At 36.5% G+C, this 18660-nt stretch overlaps 1 long non-coding RNA gene across 4 annotated transcripts in view; it reads left to right on the forward strand.

The window, feature by feature from the left end:
• Positions 1-18660, forward strand: part of LOC133256021 (uncharacterized) — a 140486-nt gene that overhangs the window by 110420 nt on the left and 11406 nt on the right. Inside the window, exons 3-4 of one of the 4 annotated variants that reach the window (XR_009739079.1) lie at positions 766-956; positions 1741-1864. The exons of 2 other annotated variants lie outside the window; for them this stretch is intronic. This is a non-coding gene — a long non-coding RNA (uncharacterized LOC133256021). The remainder of the gene's footprint in view (positions 1-765; positions 957-1740; positions 1865-18660) is intronic. One more of the 4 variants, XR_009739080.1, reaches the window with a different exon arrangement.

An 18660-nucleotide genomic window follows, 5' to 3' on the forward strand; every position in this document is an offset into this window, starting at 1 on the left:
AAAAAATTCTGAAAAGACTTGACAGTCTCTTGGGTCTGTATCACTCTGGAGAAATGCATTCATTTTACATTTAAATTTCTTTCAGTTATCATTTTTTATTGATACTTAATGTTTGTCTGGGCTTCCCTGGTGACTCAGACGGTAATGCGTCTGCCTACAATGCGGGAGACCTGGGTTCGAACCCTGGGTTGGGAAGATGCTCTGGAGAAAGAAATGGCAACCCATTCCAGTACTCTTGCCTGGAAAATCCCGTGGACGGAGGAGCCTGGTAGGCTACAGAATATGGGGTCGCAAAGAGTCGGACACAACTGAGTGATTTCCATATCCATATAATGTCTGTCTATATTATCTTGAGAGATATACCTCTATATTAACCTTAATATATTCTATATTAACCTTGTTGTTCCATTGCATAACCTTAAGTATCTCTGTATTATATGCAAATACCTTACTCCATTTGCATTCACAACTCTGCTAAAATAAACTGATACCTGGAACTATACAGGTTTTGTTTGTCTCTTTCCATGTCCAGTTCTAAATAAGCAACAAATGAAAGAACCCTACATACCCAGACCTTTTTTGAAAGATATCTTGAAGATTTACAATATGCTAAACTAGGGAAAAAATTGGGAATAATCAGCACAATACATTTGGCTCTCCATTATAATCAGTTTTTCAGCCTGCCTGTCGATAAAACTTTTTCTTTTTCACAATGGTTTACAACTTAAATAATTTAATACAACAGTTGTTATATTTTTATTGCAGGCTGATAAAACTGGAACCATAAGTCTTTTCTATGCACTATATTACAAAAAGAAGTGACACTGGAGAAGGGGAACGGATGATTACTAAAACTGTAATTCAATCGTCAAGTTCTGAAGATGTCATAAAAAAGGCTTCTGCTTTACTTGCACATGGCAGATACTCTCAGGATGCCTCAAATGAACTCTCTCTGGGTATTCAGTCTCTCCTTTGGCATTATTTTATATACAGTAAAAATAAAAATGGGACTTCACAATGCAAATGCAACTGTGATTCAAGCTCAGTAGTTCTTTTGTCAAATAGGATTTTCTTTTATGAAGTTTCATTCTAGAATTAATTTTGATATCCGTGCCTGTCAGGCTGTGGAAATTGAGCTGAACTAAGTGAGTCTATTCCTATTTGAGCTGACATGTAGGAAGCTATAATTAGGAAAAATGCAGAGTTTGTACTGTGCTATAGAAAATTAAACTCATCATGCCACATATTGTCAAATCTGGTTAAAAGTATAGGCATGATAAATAGCAACATTCTGTAAATGCCTAAACATTCATATATTGAAAAATTTACCACTTTTTCACCCTGCCATAATTAGTTGTCAGGAAATAATTTTCAAATTCTAATCATTGCTATAATCTGAAAAGTCTGTAAATTAATAACAGATTCCTATAGTGTTTACTATTAACGGTGTTCTACGAAACTTAGAACTCTAGCATGTAAGGAAATGTATTCCTTATAGAAAAGGATGATAGTTATTTGTACATTCTTGCCAGTTGTTTTTCAGTGGACTTGTCTGTACTGGCTTCAGCGTAAGACCAAGAAGCTTCTAATTTGCCAAACTTCTTAATACGTCCAATATTCAGTTAATCTGTAGATGATGGTGTGAATGAAATTGAATTTCTGGCTATTAAAAATGACACTTTGCCTCTGTATTAAGGCACTGCAGCAATACTTTACAAAATTCTTTTGCAATCTTCACAGGATAAGAATAAATTAAGTGGAAGAATTGAACTTTCATAGTATGGCTGCTGAGGGATCAACACATATGGTTGGAAGATGAAATTTCCATTGATTCCCCAGCGTGAGAGAGTGCAGGCAGCACCATGTGAGTTTCTGCATTTTGTCTCTCAGCCATTGCAGCCCTGACCCATTCCACGAGGGGTGAAAGGTCACAAGTGCTATGTGAGTGGTGTTTAATTTTCACCACAACTGAGACTGCTAATCACATAACATTAGGGTGAATTATGGTGATTATTGCAGGCTGAACACAGAGAGATTAAACAATAACAGCAACACAACCACAGCTGTGATGGTAGTGATGAAAAGGTGGTGCTTTCATGACCCCATGCTAAAGGGTTTGATTGGGATTCTGGAAGCCTCTGGTGAAAGACACTTTGCCCTCTCCAGGCTAGCTTTTTCCTAAACCACCACTATATTAAGCAGAGTGACAATAACCCATTTTAACAGTTTCTAGTAATGGAAAGGGCTCAAAACATTCTCCTTCAGAATGCCCAAGTCTCATTAGTCTACAGAGTAAACATGCACTCCAGAGTCACTGCTTTCTAGAAAGTCTTCACTTCTTTTAAAGCTGTTAGCTTCTGTACCCTGCATGGATTTTTTTCTTTTAAAAATCTTTTGCTAAGTATAGTTGATTTACAATGTTGTGTAAGTTTAAGATGTATAGCAAAGTGAATGAGTTATACATATACATATATCCAATCTTTTTTAAGTTAGCTTTATTTTATAATTTTTATTGGGGTATCGTTGGTTTACAATGTTGTGTTAGTTTCAGGTGTACAGCAAAGTGAATCTGTTATATATATATATATATATATCTGCTCATTTTTAGATTCTTTTCCCATATAGGTCAGTACAGGATAATGAGTAGAGTTCCTTGTGCTCTACAGTAGGTCCTTATTTATCTGTTTTATATATAGTTATCTAGTTTATATAGAGTAGTGTGTATATGACAATTCCAATCTCCTGATTTATCCCTCCCACCTTCTTTCTCCCCTGGTAACCATGTTTGTTTTCTACATCTGTGACTCTGTTTTATGAATAACTTAATTTGTACTATTTTTTTAAGATTCCACATATAAGTGATATCATATATGTCTTTCTTTGTCTGACTTCACTCAGTATGACAATCCCTAGGTCCATTCATGTTGCTGCAAATTGCATTATTTGTTCTTTTTAATAGCTGAATAGTATTCCATTATATGTATATGCACCACATCTCCTTTATCCGTTCCACTGTCAATGGATATTTAGGTTGCTTCCACATTCTGGCTATGTGAATCGGGCTGCAGTGAACATGGGGTGCACCCTACATGGATTTTTAATTTGTTTGGTCTCGTTTTTTCTTTTCTACATATGTAGCCCGTGTAATGGATTCTATCTTCCTTAGGAAAATTTGAGGAATAATTAAGGAAAAGAGGCTATTACTAGGTGTTTTTAAAATTTAATAAAAATTGCTTAGATGGGAGGCTGCCTGATTCATGAATCTTTGAATAAAGCCAATTGTATCTTCAAATTTACTGGGTTGAATTTTGTTTTCTAACACATACATATTCTTTCAGTGTAAATATTTTACTTACAACCACACCCTAAATGCCATTATGCGAGGATATTGGCTCAGACAGTAAAGAATCTGCCTACCATTCAGGAAACCCAGGTTCAATCCCAGGGTTGGGAAGATCCCCTGGAAAAGGGATGGCAACCCACTCCAGTATTCTTGCCTGGAGAATTTCACGGACAGAGGCTACAGTCCATAGGGTTGCAAAGAGTCAGACACGACTGAACAACTAACACTTTCACTTTAAAATAAGAAGTCAAACACTAGGTACAGAGTGAAGTGAAGAGCAGCTATGACAAACCTAGACAGTGTATTAAAAAACAGAAACATCACTTTGCTAACAAAGGTCTGTTTAGTTACAGCTGTGGTTTTTCTAGTAGTCATGTACAGATGTGAGAGTTGGACCATGAAAAAGGCTATGCACCAAAGAATTGATGCCTTCAAATTGTGTTGCTAGAGAAGACTCTTGAGAGTCCCTTGGACAGCAAGGAGATCCAACCAGTCAATCCTAAAGGAAATCAACCCTGAATGTTTACTGGAAGGACTGATGCTAAAACTGACGCTTCAATGCTTTGGCCACCTGATGCAAAGAGTCAACTCATTGGAAAAGACCCTGATGCTGGGAAACATTGAAGGCATAAGCAGAAGGGGGTAACAAAGGATAAGATGGTTAGATGGCATCACCGACTCAATGGACATGAACTTGAGCAAACTCTGGGAGATAGCGGAGGACAGGGAAGCCTGGAGTGCTGGGGCTGCAAAGGGCTAGACACAACTTAGCAACTTAACAATGAGAAGAGCAGCTAATGCCTGCAGTTCATTCCTGATGTTTGGATAGTCTGCTTTTCACATATTAGGGCAAAAAAAAAAATCAGTAATGTGTCCATTTCCACCAAGTTGAAATGCCCTGCATCAGGAGTTGTTTTCTTGACAAAGAGAAGCAGAGACATCTGGAAGCCAGGAATTGGGAAACTGGGTCATCATCAGTTCCAAAGTTTACCTTTAGGGTTGATTTCTGGTTTTAAGGGAACACTTATTAACTTAGTTCTTGAAGTATACAAATGGAGATGTAGGTTGTTTAAAAATATATACACACACACACACACACACACACACATATATATGTTGGCTTCAACCATATTTATAAACTAAAGATGGCACACTGAATTTTACTGGTAGTCCAAAAGTAGTCCTGGTTGACAAAATAGATGAAAAGGCAGTACATGTATTTTGTGCAAATAATGCTGTAAAGCAAAGAGTCTCATATGTTCTAGCTAAGGTAACTGAATAGTTCTTTTTAAAGATTTTTTTCTTCTTAAAATATGATATAATGATCCCATATGGAGGAAATGAAGGTGGCAAAATCTACAAAAAAATCTGAGTCATGATCAAAAAGTTCAAAACTCTTTGGGATAGTTCAATAGAGGCAGCATCAAGTGCTTTTTAAAATACTACATTATCAAGCCCAGCTGCTATGAAGTTGGAATGATTCTCAACTACAGCCTAGATAATTTATCTTGTGTAATAGTAGCTCACCTATTCTGGCTGGGTTGATGTTAGCTTGTTGAGGCAGTTCTGGGTCACAAAGTGCTGGAGCAGAAAGTTCATGTTAAACTTCGAGCTGATATGAAGATATTTCTATTAGAAAAATATAAATATTAGGCAAATGGCTAATTAAATGCATATATCTTTGATTCCTAAACCATAAGAGATAATGATAATACTCATCATAATAATAACCAAAACTAACATTATTTACCACAGGCATTGTATTAGGTGCATTGCATGCATTGTCTCATTTATTTGTCATAACATTCAGAGGTTGTCTTTTCTTATTACCTCTATTTTATACATGAATAAATTGAGGCTTCAGTTCAGTTGCTCAGTCGTGTCCGACTCTTTGCAACCCCATGGACTATACTGACGTTAAATAACCAGGCTTTCTGAATTGGGTGAAAATTTGGGCTCTACCAAGTTTCAGAAACATTCTGGGATAAACTGAATCATTCTGCTCTTCTGTGATTATTGGCTCTTAGCAGCACTGTGGCTTTAGAAATCAATATGGTGCATGAGTTCTATAAATGTGCCTCTTAATAAGTTAATAAAACAGAGATATTCTCATTGCCTCTCCATCAAAGTTTCAGGGAAAAATGAGAATATTAAATGCAGTAGGATAGAGAAGATCTGCTCCATTTGCTCTGCAATGATAATCTTTTACAAAAGAGGATTTTTATTAATTCTTTGCCTCTGGGGATATTATAATTTTCTAGAATATAGAACTGCCTTAAGCACAGTAATTTGCTGAGCTAGACTGAATCTCAAAATGTTTCAAATGAGCTGATAAACAACTGCATAATTAGCTATTATTAGATCAAGTCTGTATGTTACTGATATCCAGATGAACAAACCAATGGATAGGCAAATTATAGATACACTTTTAAAAACTAAGAGCCTGTGTTATATTTTTACATGCTTTGTGACTTGTCCTTTAAAGAATTAAAAACTACATTTCATTTGCCTCTTTTTAAAAGAAGAAATTTAGATTATTCTATCAAGCAAATCCTTAGAGACTTAATCATTAAGCACATATTTCCATGTATGAATAATGAAGGATTTGTGTGTTGAATGCAACTCACGCTTTAAAAGTGAATAGGTGGTGGGATTTTCCTTTTCAATTAAACCTTGTCTCAAACCTATTCCTTGCATGGGTAATGTTCGTTCATCCCCCTTTTGAGTTCTGGTTCAATTTCAGAGTACAAAATACATTTGGTCCTGATTATGAAAATAACAGGTTTTACATGCTCAAACCAGAAAAGGAAAATACAGTAAGTTTTTTATGATTAAACACATACACCTTATTCAAGTGGCTAACATCCAGTCCAAAGTGTATCCATGTTATAGTTAAACCTCTCTTTCCTCTCAGTTTTCATTTTTCAAGAACTTGACACTGGATCATAAAATGTTGCTCTGGGCTGGAATTCGTCATGCAGGGTTACAGCCTAGGAATAAGTTTTTTTTTTTTTTAATATTAAAATCAGCTCAGCAGTTTTGAGGATTAGATAAAGAGAAATTGCACAAAGCAAAACTTTTAAGCTGGTTTAATTAAACGTAATTGTAGTTTATGTTGTGAACTCAGGGGCCACAAAGCAAAACAGATAAATGTGTTAGATCACCTTTGAACAGAAAGAACTGCAGCAGCAATTCTCCTGAAGAACTCTAAAACTAGCAGGTTGATACTTTGTCTTAAATGGGTTAGGTGTCTTCCTGTTTGGGGAGCAGAACAGATAATTTCTTGAGTTTCTTTGCAGATCAACGATTCTGTGATTATTTCTATCAGTATTACAGATCCCAGTAATAAACTGTAAGCTGTTGGCATAAGGCCATGTATGAGCCGAGTTGGAGGATGGATTTGTTGCTAAATTTAGAAAAAGCATTTTGACCTTTTACGATTTTAACAGCCTCCAAAATTTTGATGCCTTTCTTATGCTTCCAGATCACTGATCCTACATTTGATGCCAACTAATAGGTAAAATTTTATTGTTGTTGGGTTTACATTGCGCTCTTATTAAATACAATGATTATCTGTCCATATTTAGTTTTAGCCATTCAGTTCAGTTCAGTCGCTCAGTCATGTCTGACTCTTTGCGACCCCATGAATCGCAGCACGCCAGGCCTCCCTGTCCATCACAACTCCCAGAGTTCACTCAAACTCACGTCCATTGAGTCAGTGATGCCATGCAGCCATCTCATCCTCTGTCGTCCCCTTCTCTTCCTGCCCCCAATCCCTCCCAGCATCAGAGTCTTTTCCAATGATTCAACTCTTCACATGAGGTGGCCAAAGTACTGGAATTTCAGCTTTAGCATCATTCCTTCCAAAGAAATCCCAGGGCTGATCTTCAGAATGGACTGGTTGGATCTCCTTGCAGTCCAAGGGACTCTCAAGAGTCTTCTCTAACACCACAGTTCAAAAGCATCAATTCTTCAGTCATGGATTCCTATTAATTTACCTATATATTTCTTCAAATAGTCCTTTCATTTTGTAAATTGGCATGGAATGGTTATTTGTGTATTTACACAGTTCTAGAAGTAGGGTATTTGTGCCTCAAAGTTAAAGTCATAAGGCCACCTGGGCTACAAATCCAGTGAGGAGTTCCACTTTGTTTTAAAGGTATGTCAGCTAAACTCAGTCACAATGAGAAAATAGAATTTTTGGTTCAAAAGATACCAGCATAATTGCTTTGGTGTTTTTCAAAGGCATTAGAAAAGTTTTCAGCTATTTTAGAATGTTCTGACTTTGTCAGGAACATTTTGCTATTGTGTGTTTGATAGGAAATCTTATATGTATATAACTATTTGTACTTAACTCATAAAAATGACATGAGTATTCTCCTAAGTCCAAGATACCTCATTTGGATTTTATTAATGAGCCTCTTAAAGACACTACAACCCTGAAAAGGAAATTATATTTGGTTCAGAATAAGTGAAGCTACACACTTATAGATCTGAATTGATTTAAGACTCTGAAGCAAAGAAAGGTAAGCAGATTTCAAATTTAGAGCAATATACATCACAGCCCCAGAATAAAAATATTACATATAATTTGATTATACTATCACAACATGTGATGCTACAGATATTTTCAGGGTGAAGTAAATATTATTACAGAAATCTGGTTCATTACAGGGCCAGCAGTGTAATGCATAAATGAAATAGGTTAGGGAAAATGTTTCACGAATTTTATTTTAATTCCTTTCTTTTCCTGCATAATTCATCAATGACATTTTTAATTAAACTACAGTTTTGCTGTTAACAAGAGACACAAAACAGCTTGTCTGACACTTGATTCTTATACAAACTTTGAGATAAAAAAACTATTTTCATAAATGTATTAACTTTAGTGGATATTTGAATATTTGAGCTTTTGACCTAAAAGGCTTCTTAAAAGTCTTTGTGATGGGTAACAGCTATATTCTGACATTAAGACACTCAACAAACCCACTGAAACTACCACTGACGGGGCTGCAATCAAAGGAGGAAAAAAGATCCCCAATCATTTAAGTAAGTTATTTCCTTACAAATGTGGACAGAAAACATTGTAAAATAAACTATCAAAAGTTAATAGACCATGATCATAACTGTAATTTATTTCTGACTTGTATAAGAAAATAAGCAAGAACTACAGGCAAAAGAAAATATGAACCCAAATTCTGATGAACGTGTTTCACCGTAGATAATTCTTCAGCTTTTAAGTTTCTGCTATCAAACCAAGAGTTAATAATTAAGAACAAGAAGCTATGAATCACCAGGGAAAATCACTGGACAGCTCACAGAGAGACAGAGAACACTCATGGCCATAGACATCCTGGTCTAGAAAGAATAGAAGTTTGCAAGATATCTGCACCAGCAAATAAGGACTATTAAAGGGTGGATGCAATTTTTAATTAGTTTACTAAAATCAATAGTGGGGGCATGTATTATTTAAAATTAAGCTTTACTACCATTATACCAACTGCATTAGTTCTATGAAAATATTTCTGTTGAAGTATGGAGTTTCCTCAAAGAGTTAAAGGTACAATTACCATTGATCTAGCAACTCCACTTATGGGCGTATACACTAAAGAATTGAAGGCGGAGACAGCTACTTGTACACCAGTATTCATAGCAGTACTATGCATAATAATCAAAAGGTGAAAGCAACCCAAATATTCATCAATGGATGAATGGATAAATGTGTATATAAATTATAAACATATATAAAAATATATATAAATTATATATGCAGACAAATTATAAAAACAGCTCATGCAGCTCAAAATCAAAAAACAACCCAATCAAAAAGTTGGCAGAAGACCTAAATAGATATTTCTCCAAAGAAGACATACATATGGCTATGAGACACATGAAAAGATGCTTACTTCACTAATTATTAGAGAAATACAAATAAAAACTACAATGAGGTATCACCTCACACTGGTCAGAATGCTAAGTCATGTCCTCATGTCTGACTTTAGTCATGTCTGACTCTGTGCAACCCTATGGATTGGGGCCCATCAGGCTCCTCTGTCCATGGAATTCTCCAGGTAAGAATACCAGAGTGGGTTGACATGCCCTCCTCCAGGTTATCTTCCCGACCCAGAGACCAAACCTGCATCTCTTATGTCTCCTGCATTGGCAGGCTGTTCTTTACCAGTATTGCCACCTGGGGAGCCATGGTTATCATAAAAAAATCCATGAGAAATAAATGCTGAAAAATGTGTGGAGAAAAGGGAACTCTCTTACACTGTTGATGGGAATGTAAATTGATACATCTACTATGGACAGGAATATGGAGGTTCCTTGAAAAACTGAAAACAGATATCACACGACCCACCAATCCCACTCCTGAGCATATACCAGAGAAAACCGTCAGAAAGATACATGCACCTCAACGTTCACTGCAGCACTGTTTCCAATAGCTGGGATACGGAAGCAACCTAACTGTCCATCAACAGAGGAATGAATAAAAGACATATAGTACATACATACAATGGAGTATTAGCTATGAAAGGAATGAAATTGTGTCATTTGCAATGGTGTAGATGGACCTAGAGACTGCCATGCAGAATGAAATCAGAAATATTCACATTATCAGATATATGTGGAATCTAGAAAAATGGTATAGATGATCTTATTTGCAAGGCAGAAATAGACACACAGACATAGAGAACAGATGACAAGGTGGAAGGAGGGGTGAGATGAATTGGGAGATATATATCTTCCAATATATATTATATACAAATAACTGTGAAGAAATCTGAGCGCCGAAGAATTGATGTTTTTGAACTGTGGTGTTGGAGAAGACTCTTGAGACTCCCTTGAACTGCAAGGAGATCCAACCAGTCCATTCTAAAGGAGATCAGTCCTGGGTGTTCTTTGGAAGGAATGATGCTTAAGCTGAAACTCCAATACTTTGGCCACTTCATGCGAAGGGTTGGCTCATTGGAAAAGACTCTGATGCTGGGAGGGATTAGGGGCAGGAGGAGAAGGGGACGACAGAGGATGAGATGGCTGGATGGCATCACCGACTCGATGGACGTGAGTTTGAGTGAACTCTGGGAGTTGTGATGGACAGGGAGGCCTGGCATGCTGTAATTCATGGGGTCGAAAAGAGTCGGACATGACTGAGCAACTGAACTGAGTTGAACACACTATATATAAATACATAAGTAATGTGAACCTACCGTCTAGCACAGGGAACTCTACTCAGTGCTCTGTGGTGATCTAAATAGGAATGAAATCCAAAAAAGAGGGAATATATGTTATATGCATGGCTGATTCACTTTGCTGTATAGCAGTAACTGACACAGCAGTATAAAGCAATAAATACTGCTTTTAATATACTCAAATAAAAAAGAATAAAAGAATATGGTATATAAATGCAATGGAATATTACTGCGCCATTACAAGAAGGAAATAATGCCATTTGTAACAACATGGATGGATCTAGAGATTATTATACTAAGTAAAGTAAGTCAGAGAAAGACAAATATCACTTGATAATACCTATATGCAGAATTTTTAAAAATGATACAAATGAATTTACTTATAAAACAGAAACAGACTCACAGACTTCAAAGGCAAACTTACAGTTACCAAAGGGAAAAGGTATGGGGGGAGGTATAAATTGGGAATTTGGAATTGACAACAACAAAGAACTACTTTGTAGCACAGGGAGCTCTGCTCAATACTCTGTAGTAACCTAAATGGGAAAAGAACTTGAAAAAGATTAGATACATTTATATGTATAACTGAATCACCTTTGCAGTACACCTGAAACTAACACAGCTTTATTAATCAATGATAGTCCAATATAAAATAAAAATTCAAAAGTTCACAGTGAATAACAAAAACCATGTCATAGGCAATCATCCTAAACTGTGTAGTAGACTCATGACTTTTACAACGACATTTGGAGACCTTTGTGAATCCTCAATGTTATATATTGTGGGAATATTTGTTCTGACTTTATTCTGACTTCTGACTTACTCCCTAGTTACTTTTGCACTGATAGTTCTTTCTGGTACATAGCCTCCTAACACCAAGGAAATGAATTCAACTTTCATTGACCTTTCTTCTCCATGGTATGCAGCTACTGTATTGGCTGGGAGATGAAATGGTTTCTCTCTAAAATGGTTTTCTTTTGTTCTGTGTAGAGGGTTTTGTGAATTCTTTCATGTTACATGTCTGATCCAGAAACATTATTTTCCCAAATTACTTCCTTCCTTTTTATTTCTGTCAACAGCCTTAGTTAGCATTTGGCCTTCTTTTTTTGAGTCATTTTCTTCATAACTCTTCATGACAGTTACTGTTAAAAACAAGTGAAAAACAAGGCTGAACAGTAATGAGGTGCTAGATGGTAAGACAGAAATACTGGGCAATCAGGCAGGCTCATTCACTGATTTAAATGATGCATCTTAAAAGTATCTGTGATTCCAGTCCTCACTTTAGAAAAACTACAAATTGCTACTTAAATGAGTTCAGACTTGCAAGGTTCTAAGAAAAGTGTCTCACATGTGGTAAACATTATAATTTTTAGATTAGAAAAATACACATTGTATATCTTTTATATGTCAAAATCAACATATAAAGACCAAAGCTGAAAAATATTAAAGATGAATCTGTTACTGGACAGGCAGGGAGGCGCCACACCACTGAGAGAAGGTTCAAAGTTCTTCCTGACAGGAAATTCAAGGGATAGAGGTGGTGCAGGAGGAGGAAGTCTAACACAAAGGGCAAGACTCTGAGTTCAGGCTTCTGATTGATTCATGAGGTAGATTAACTCTTCTTATGATTAGTATCTTTCAGGTTCCACGGCACCCACACCGAGAAACCTGGTTTCAAACAAGTCTGGTTGAGTTAGTTGTGTAAGAGATGTATAGGGGATGTTGCTAGATTCATTCAATAGATGCCTTAAGCATAGGTACATGCTTGAAACTATTATCTGAGAACAGTAAAAATCATTAACATTCAACCAATGATTGCTGAGGATCTATGCATTTTTTCCAATAAAAATGATAGGGTAACAGTAGATGCTCTAAAAACCATATGAGGGGTTATTTATAGAAGCTTTCCAAGGAGTTTCTGAAATCAGTTCTTATCTTTGACAGACATATAATTCAGAAGTTCCCTGGTAAGAGAAACCATGAAATCTTAGGAAGAGTAGAATCTATTAAGTGGACAAAAATTACTTAATTGTAACAGTATTGTGAAGGTCTAGTGCTTTCCCTAAGCTAGAGAGCCACACATAAACTTCTGGTGTTTTGTCAACACACAACACTGTGTGTGTTGACATTCCCTGGCTAGTTCCCAAGCTAGTAGTGCCTGTCTAAAATAGATACTTAGTAAATATTGGATTGAATGAATAGGTAACAAATGAATTAACTGGCAAGAAAGATGGTGCCAATTTCCTTCTCTTTCAGTTCAATTCAGTTGCTCAGTCATGTCTGACTCTGCGACCCCATGAATTGCAGCACGCCAGGCCTCCCTGTCCATCACCAACTCCTGGAGTTCACCCAAACTCATGTCCATCGAGTTGGTAATGCTCTCCAGCCATCTCATCCTCTGTCATCCCCTTCTCCTCCTGTCCCCAGTCCCTCCCAGCATCAGAGTCTTTTCCAATGAGTCAACTCTTCGCATGAGGTGGCCAGAGTATTGGAGTTTCAGCTTTAGCATCAGTCCTTCCAAAGAACACCCAGGGCTGATCTCCTTCAGAATGGACTGGTTGGATCTTCTTGCAGTTCAAGGTAGTCTCACGAGTCTTCTCCAACACCACAGTTCAAAAGCATCAATTCTTCGGTACTCAGCTTTCTTCACAGTCCAACTTTCACATCCATACACGACCACTGGAAAAACCGTAGCCTTGACTAGATGGACCTCTGTTGGCAAAGCAATATATCTGCTTTTGAATATGCTATCTAGTTTGGTCATAACTTTCCTTCCAAGGAGTAAGCGTCTTTTAATTTCATGGCTGCAATCACCATCTAAATAGTAGGAGCTGATCTCTTTGTTCCTTCCAGACTGGCACCAAAAAACTATTTTTTTTTCTGGGTAGTGTGACGCATTTCAGAGTAGGAGGTCTCCTCAGTTAGACAAGCCACAAAATATAAACTGATTTAAACTCAAGATTTTGGGGAAAAGGATACCAAAAATTGAAAAGGTTAAATAAAAACTTTTATCAGGAAATGTAAGGTATGTCTTGTAGAAGGAAGGCTTCTGTGGAAACAGAAAAAGAGTATACTGTTTTTCCAGTAGTTTAATTTATATTTTATAATTATTTGTAATGTATTAATATTATAATATTTTAATTCTTGGGAGGATAAATTAAAAACTATTATCCTTAGGAAAATAATAAGTAAAACTGTAGACATGAAAACATTGCACTTATTAATTTATTTTAAAAATTTTAAGAGAGTAAATTAAGACGTTATTTTCCCATTAAAGAATGTTTCCATTTTAAGCTTGCCATGTGGTAAGTGAACCTGATAGTTATAACCATTAGAAATTCCTCATCATTCCTGAGTAGGTAATTATTACTTGAAATGGCTCTTTCAGAGTGATTATTATGAAATGTACCTATCATCTGTTGATCTACTGATTTATTTATTTCATGTTAAAAGACCCTTAGAAACCTTCCTATCACTAATGAACAAATTTTATTTTACAGATTACATCCATTAGTTTCCAAGAATAATTCTGATCTGATTAAAGGATAACCATTTAAGACCACTAATTCACATATTAAATGCTCAAGATTGTACATCGTTAAAGACCTTACATCTCCAGACCCATTATCTTTTTTCTCTTGGTAGAGGACAATAAATGAGAGCCTTAAATAGTGGATGGATCCATCTGTCTAGACCAAAGAAAAAGAGGGCTACAAAAATAAGTATATCGTTTGAGGAATGCTTCCAGAAGAGTATTCAAGGATCAATGTAGTTATTATGAAATAACAAAATATTACAAATCTCTTTGAGATGGAGGGAAGCTCATTAAAAAAGAAGACATTTGGGACTGTCCTGGAGGTCTATTGGTTAAGACTCTCTGTTTTTGCTGCAGGGAGCATGGTTAGATCCATGGCTGGGGAACTAAGATCCTACCTGCCGTACGGTGCAGCCAGAAAACAAAAGTGAACAAAAACCATTCTTGGATGATTATGATCTCAAATGAGTATTTAAGGAAACTAACATGACAAAATATTTCTTATATCCATGAAGTGTTTCTCAGAAGGATAAAAGTTACTGTAGTTCTCATAATAACTATTTTTATGTCATTAAGATCATAAATAGAATTTATATGTTTGCATGAGGGACGACAAATACTAAAGAGGCAGGCTGACTTTTAGGAAAATTTATGTGTAGATTGCAAACACCCTGAAGTCAGGCACCTAATTCATCTCACTCCCTATCCTCAGAACTTGAAGCTCATCCTGAAATTCATCAACGCATTGATTAAATGTTAATAATACTTGCTGCATGAATAACAAATTAATACAAGTTTTCTAATTTCACTGGAGAATCTTAGTGGAAATCCACAACCTACAAATATGCTGAATTCTAAAAGAATTTTGAGGCATATTGGTTGCAACTTAAAATATATTTCCCCACAGAAAAAAACTATTATGGATGGTACAGGGGTTGGCAGGCCAGCCCATGAAAGTCACTTAATCTACAACATAGCAGAAACATTATACATTTGAAATGAACAAGTAGCAGAAAAAAAATACTGCAGCAATAAAACCAAAGATAGAAATAATAAAATTGAATAAAACCTTAAAATTTTCTTGTCTCTCAGTGCTTGGAGAGAAACAGATTTAAGTATGAGAGAAGAGAGGTATGGAAATTGTCATGGAGAGGCTTATATTCTCAAGAAATTTAGAAGCTGATGGCTTTTTAAAAATTATGTATAATTCCCCTCCAAAACATAATTCTGCTTATCCATGATAAAAAGTCTTTGAATAACACTGGTTTAACTCTTATCAGCTATGATGAAAGTGCTTTTTAAAATTCAAAAAGAGAATAGTGAAAAGAGGAAAAGAAACAAATGTGAAGAAAAATCAAGTAAACTGAAGAGCAACAGCAGAGATGAAAATATTGCAATATGAGGTAATCTAATACTCTCTGTGTTCCAGGTACTGATGATTAAAAAAAAAAAAAAATGGATCAAACACAGTCCTGGCTCACAAGAAACTTCAAGCTTAGTAAGGTGAATCAAACTATTAAGCCCAACATTTGTGATAAAGACTGTGAAAAAGTCACCAGGCTACGTGGGGTCAAAAAAGAAAAAGATGGCCAGAGCCTCCTAAAGGGGTCCTCAAAGGCTTGTGGTGAATGCTGAGCAGGTACTTTACAGGCAGAGGGAGAGAGTAAGAACAATCCAGATTCTGGGAACTGTGTGAACAAATGAGAGTGCGCAGAGTAGGAGGCTTAGAGGGAGAGGAGGATTGCCAGGAGACATAAGTGAAGGCGTCAGCCAGGTAGGGCTGTGGTCCCCGTGTGAAGTGGCCTGCCTTATTCTACGGATGACTGGAAATCTGAGGAGGGTCAAACAGGGGAATAATATGATCAAATGGGCATTTTAGAAAGATCATTCTGGAAGCATTGTGGAGGATAGATTGGAAGTCTGAAATACTGGTGGCAGGGAAACCTGCTAGAAACTGCCAGAGTGAGTGCTGGGCAGAAATAGCGGGGCTATTTATAAAGAGAGTTTGGGGAGCCATTAGTCTGTTCTCATCTTCATGAGGGCCTCAAATTCAGATGCTTGATGTTGTCTCCTAATGAGGTTATCCACACTGTCACTGAGACTCATTTCCAAGACTGAACTTTTAAAATATGCTACAAATTTTGTAACCTCATTTTAACACATTTAAAATTTTTAACATATGGGGAGTCTCAATAAATGGAAGGAAGCTGAGTCCCTCTCCATCTCAGAAAAGCCAGCTAACCTGCTGTGTGTGGTTTGTGCACAGTCTTCTTGAAGTAAAGAAGGGAATGGACAGAGGAAAATGTAAGTTGGAAAGTTCTCAGAAGCAGCATCAGTTGAGCTTTGTTGTGGGGAGAGGAAAGTGTACATCCCTTTACTCAAGAGTTGATGTTTGCAAGTTGGTTATTCATAGCTGGGCAGTGTCTGAACTGCTGCTAAATAATTTTTTTCTCTACTCACTTATAATATAGATGGATGTCCTGGCTTTGAAATATTTAGTAAAAGGTATTATGCTTCTCTAAATTACTTTCCATTTTCCTAACCCAGAAGACTGACTTTGAGAAATGGCCCAGAGCTAATTTTTTTAAAACTAAATTATCGAAAGTAACTTATTTCTTTATATTTATGTCTCTGGTGCTAAGTCTTTTTAATGCCTTACAGAAAAACATTATAATCTTATGACAAAGAAAATTTTAAATGCATTTTGTAGTTGTTGAATATAATGAATGAAATTTTATTTTAATTTTTCCTTTCTAAACATATTTGACTAGCTGTTGTTGAAAGAAGGACCAGAGATGGGCAAAATTCAGTTCAGTTCAGTCACTCAGTCGTGTCCAACTCTTTGCGACCCCAGGGACTGCAGCATGCCAGGCCTCCCTGTCCATCACCAACTCCCGGAGTTTACTCACACTCAAGCCCATTGAGTCGGTGATGCCATCCAACCATCTCATCCTCTGTCATCCCCTTCTCCTCTTGCCTTCAATCTTTCCCAGCATCAGGTTCTTTTCAAAGCAGCTCTTTGCATCAGGTGGCCAAAGTATTGGAGTTTCAGCTTCAGCATCAGTCCTTCCAATGAATATTCAGGACTGATTTCCTTTAGGATGGACTGGTTGGATCTCCTTGCAGTCCAAGGGACTCTCAAGATTCTTTTCCAATACCACGGTTCAAAAGCATCAATTCTTGGGTGCTCAGCTTTCTTTATAGTCCAACTTTCACATCCATACATGACTACTGGAAAAGCCATAGCTTTGACTAGACAGACCTCTAAATAAATCTAATTTGTGCCTTCTGTGTTCAGTTGTCCTTAACACATAGAAAACATATCTCTCTTCAGAAAGAAAACATTTCTTCCTTCTAGTATATGACTAGATCTTTATCCATGTGGGAGAAAGTGATAAAAATGATAGAAGTATGCAGTATTAAGATGAAGGGAGAGAATCTTCATATTTAAAGTCAGCCATTTCACAACAAGCCAAGGACACAGAAAAAAGCTCCCTGTCTTTTGAAACCTTTGACTTGGCTTTATGTCCAGTGTTCTGAGCCTCTGGATAAGGATCACTTCTTTCCTCCTCCACTGCTTCTGCACTGGACATCCTCGAGGTAGCTCAGGTACTGAGGGGACCAAGCAAAAGAGGCCATGGGCTATATGCTGATTAGTGGTTTAAGCCTGAGCCAATTAGTGGTTTAGATCTGAGGATCTTCAAGGAATTATTTTACTTCCTTCTTACTGTAGGATCAAGTCAAGTAAGATTCTGATAATTGATATTGAAACATAATTATATCATGCAGAGTTAAGGTTGTACACAGATATTTGACAGAATGCATAAATAACCCCAAGATCCTTCTTTCAGTATTTGAATTGGTATTGTTGAGTAGTAATTTTTAGCACACTTTAAAGATTTTAACTATTTCCCTCATCAGTAGTTTCTTGATCTAGAATTTCTGCATGAAAGATGCCCTAGGAATGGTCATCTATGAAGGATAGAACTCCACGGAAGAAATTCTGCTCTTCTTATATTTAAATTTATTCTCTTCACCAGGTGAAGAGAATAATCTCTTCACAATCTTTCTAGGATTGTGGGGCAGGGGCAGAAATTGTTACTCTCAGGTATGCTGCCTTACGTAGATTATGACTTTTTTTTTTTTGGCAAGACACATTCATAGCTCCCTTGATAGGAACAATGAAGTAATTAGTTATTGTACCCCACACCTTACTAATGTGTGTCCCAAATTTTGTTGAGTAAACTTTTAAGCAGTGTTTTGTTTTTTTTTTTCTCTGCTATTGTTTAAAAGTTGAGGTCAACATTACTTATTATTCTAGTTAGAGGAAAACACATAGAGGTGTTATCTGCAGAGCAATTCACATAAAATCTCCTAATACTTTTGCATAGAATCTCCTCTACTTTTGCAACAGACTCAGAAAATCAGTCTCCACATGGTTGCAGTGAAGTGAGCAGTCTCCTGAGCACAGTTACAGGTATGTCCCAATACTGCTTATCAGCTGACCTGCCTTCTTTTACTTCTTTCATATTATAGTCATTAATTAGAACCTGCCAAAAGGAACTTGAACATTCTTCAAGTAATATTAA

Source organism: Bos javanicus, chromosome 10 (genome assembly GCF_032452875.1).
Source record: "Bos javanicus breed banteng chromosome 10, ARS-OSU_banteng_1.0, whole genome shotgun sequence".
In the NCBI taxonomy this organism is placed as follows: domain Eukaryota; kingdom Metazoa; phylum Chordata; class Mammalia; order Artiodactyla; family Bovidae; genus Bos; species Bos javanicus.